Here is a 3,610-nt window from a genome sequence, read left to right as displayed (position 1 = left end):
CCCTGTATACCCCCCCCCCTTTTTTTAATCAATAAAGCGTGTGTTTTCAGTACCAAAGTGCATCTTTGCATTTTATAAGACCATACTGGTTTCGCATGATGAGCAATACAAAAGAAAGGCAAGTAAAGGGTGATTTGTCACCAATAACTCCAGACAGCCATTCACACATATCAGATGGTGACTGTTATTACCATTCTATATACTCCTACATACCCGGGCACAAGCACTGAATCTTTGCTATTGTTACTTTTAATGTCGCATCTTCACAGCTCATCACCGGACAGTTTGAAATATTGCAGGCACATTGGAACGCAGTAGATGTGCAAATGCGGTCATAAAGGCAAGCACAAACACTGAATCTTTGCTATTGTTACTTTTAATGTCGCATCTTCACAGCTCATCACCGGACAGTTTGAAATATTGCAGGCACATTGGAACGCAGTAGATGTGCAAATGCGGTCATAAAGGCAAGCACAAACACTGAATCTTTGCTATTGTTACTTTTAATCGCGCATCTCATGCTGTTGCAGGCACCCTCTCTGTATAATGCCCTCTTGCCACGGCACAAGTCCTTGTGGGGTGTTAAAAAACTCAGTAAAGTCTTTCCTTATAGTTTGGGCAGCCCGGGATGCTCTGGCTCCTGACAGTCTCCCTGTGTCCTGGAGATTGCAGTCTGCTTCCACCTGTCTCCTCCACTCTCCCCGCAGCATCCCCCCATTAGCAGAAGTCGAGTCGGCAAAGTTTTCCGGGAGGTATCTCACTGCTGGATCATTTGCTGCGTCTGTGCAGGAAAGGTAGTTGTGGAGGGCAATACTGGCCTTGACAATATCCACGGCCTTATCAGGCCTGCATTCCATCGGCCGACCAAGAATTCGCCATCTTGCTGTAAGGATGCCAAATGCGTTTTCAATAACTCGCCGGGCACGGCAGTGGCGGTAATTGTAGATCCGCTCCTTCATCGTGAGGTTGCGATCTAAACAGATACACAAAAATTATTACTATTATTATTGTTTACCGTCACTATCAAGTTTCATTTACTGCATACAGAGACACTTACCTGGAAATGGACGCGAGAGGTTCACAAGCAGGGGGAATGCAGCATCTCCCACAAACACATGTGGAGTCTTGATGGTCGTGCCGGGAAGACAAGCAGGTGGTGGTAAAGGAAGCTGGCCATTCTTGAGAGCGGACCCAAAGTTGCTCTTATCAAAAACTCCTCCATCGCTCTCTTTGCCATAGGCACCCACGTCGACCATGGTAAATCTATGTCGCGCGTCACACACAGCCAACAAAACAATGGAGTGCTGACCTTTGTAATTAAAGTAGTCACTTCCTGCTCTTGGAGGTGCTTTGATTTTCACATGTTTTCCATCTATAGCCCCAACACAATTTGGAAAATTCCACAGCCTCCAAAAGTCCACAGCTATGTCGGCCATCTGTGTCGGTGATGGAAAGGCCACAAACTCGTTGTGCAGGGCAAGCCAGATGGCCTTGGACACTTCGGAAACAATATTACAAACTGTTGTCAGTCCCAATTTGTAGCTGGCGACACTGGCCTGTGAGCTCCCAGAAGCTAATATGCGCAGTGTGACTGCCAATCTCTCCTGGATAGAGATGGGAATGCTGTGTGTGGGTGCATGCTGGATGAACGGCGTGATCCGACGGACAAGGTCGTCAAAACGTCCGGCCGACATCCTGAAATAGCTAAAGTGCCTCTTGTCATCCATCTGCCGCATCTGTTGCACCAGGACTCTGTACTCTCCCTGCTCGACTCTTGTTGCATTGAGTGGCCGGACGTGCCACCTACGTTGCCTTTTTCTCGCAAACTCCGTGCATAGCAGCAACAACTCCTCTTCTTCTTCATCCTCTTTATGCATGTTCGTCTCCTCGTCCATCTGCATTAACAAAGCTGCAAAATCCATAATGTCAACTGCTGTACCTTCCTCTGTTCCTCTGTTCGCAAACACTGGAGGTGGGCTGTGTGTGATGTTGTTCCTGTTTGGTGTCTGGTGACGTGCGCTGCAGTGGGCGGGCCGTATGAGGAGTTCTGCAGACACACGTCTCGCGGAGTATGGTACCTCAGTGCGGAAAAGACTTTTTTTTTTGTGTCTCTTACCACCCGTGGAGTGCGCTCTCCGCCCTTTGTCTCGCGGAGTATGGATCCAGCTTTACTGTCCAAACTGTCTTAAGTTGGAATGTTTATGACACCATCAACTGATGATGCTGTGTCAGGACGTTGACCTTAAAAACTGAAACGACGAGGATGGGATTCGAACCCACGCGTGCAGAGCACAATGGATTAGCAGTCCATCGCCTTAACCACTCGGCCACCTCGTCTGTCTTATTAACATGTGTTCACGGCTTCGAGCGAAAATACGCTGCAAAACTTGAACAAGGTCACAGCTTTTGCCTTAAACATAAGCATCTTGACAAACTTTGACAAACATTGAAGGCCAGTTTTTGGAGTAGTTGTTTGGTTTCTCCATTGTACAGATCAGAGCATGCCTCACTGCACTGGACTGCATATATCCAGGGGTGGACTGCATGTGTCCAGGGGTGGACTGCAAATATCCCGGGGAAGCACTGCATATATCCAAGGGTGGCAGTAACTGATTACAAATACTCAAGTTACTGTAATTAAGTAGTTTTTCTGGGTACTTGTACTTTATTTTTAAGCCAGTACTTTTACTTGTACTTAAGCACAAATGTAACAAAATAATGTACTTCGCTATTTTTAACATCACAATTTGTTACTGAGTACACTTATTATTTTGAATAATGACCGGCCTTTTCTTAACCAATAAAGATACCAGTTACAAACTGACCAACATGGCCGACATTTGACTGACTGACAGACAGTCCGTCCTATGACAGCCAGGTGCACAGTCACTGAAGGGGACATCTGATTGGACCCTTGGACCTGATATAAAAACCGTGTGGCGCGAACGATGGTCAGACCCTCCTTCATCAGCTTATGAGAGGTAAGACGCGGTTTGCTCCTCCTGCTCGTTGTTAGCTTCCTAGCTTAACATGTTCATGCTGATAATGTTGCTACATGTTTAAAAACGTGTCATACATTGGTGTTATTGTGCAGTGTGGAGATAATGTGGATGTGCTGTGTGTATTTGTCCAATAACCTGCTCTGCTGTGAGTCTAATGGTTGGCCTGTTTAACATGTGCTGCTGTTTCAAATGTGCTGAGCTCTGTTGATGGAATGTTCTGGAAGAAATGTCTCTTAAAGCTCTTCTCATGGTGCTGGCTGCTTTTTGGAGGTTATGGTGTGTTTTACAAACGGTCTGTGCCGTGCTGGTTTGGTACAGACAGGCGTGGCTGCTAGCTTGAGGCTGTTAGCCTGCGGCTGCTAGTACTGTGGCTTATGGTAATCAGGTGCTAAATGGAGCAGGGCTCATTCATTTTAACAGTGAACTGAGAATATAAGCATTGCTTAATATTGCTGAAGCTCTGTAATGATGTGGCAGTTTTGTTAGGGACATAAAAATCTTCTGGATCCTTTCATTCATCTTCCCCGGTTCTTTGATTAAGAAGAAGTTGACAATATCTGGTCTCAAAATTACAATTTATTCTAACAGTAAAGAAGCAAATTCTGGGT

The 3,610-nt window shown here is 45.9% G+C and overlaps 1 non-coding gene across 1 annotated transcript; it reads right to left on the bottom strand.

Moving 5' to 3' along the window:
• Window positions 1-2,255: 2,255 nt before the first annotated feature.
• Window positions 2,256-2,337, bottom strand: trnas-gcu (transfer RNA serine (anticodon GCU)). Its single transcript has one exon. It is a non-coding gene; the product is annotated as a tRNA-Ser (tRNA).
• Between the last annotated feature and the right edge of the window lie 1,273 nt (window positions 2,338-3,610).

Source organism: Parambassis ranga, unplaced genomic scaffold, assembly GCF_900634625.1.
Source record: "Parambassis ranga unplaced genomic scaffold, fParRan2.1 scaffold_32_arrow_ctg1, whole genome shotgun sequence".
Lineage (NCBI taxonomy): Eukaryota > Metazoa > Chordata > Actinopteri > Ambassidae > Parambassis > Parambassis ranga.
The sequence above is the reverse complement of the archived record's forward strand: the minus strand, read 5'-3'. Positions and strand labels throughout refer to the sequence as shown.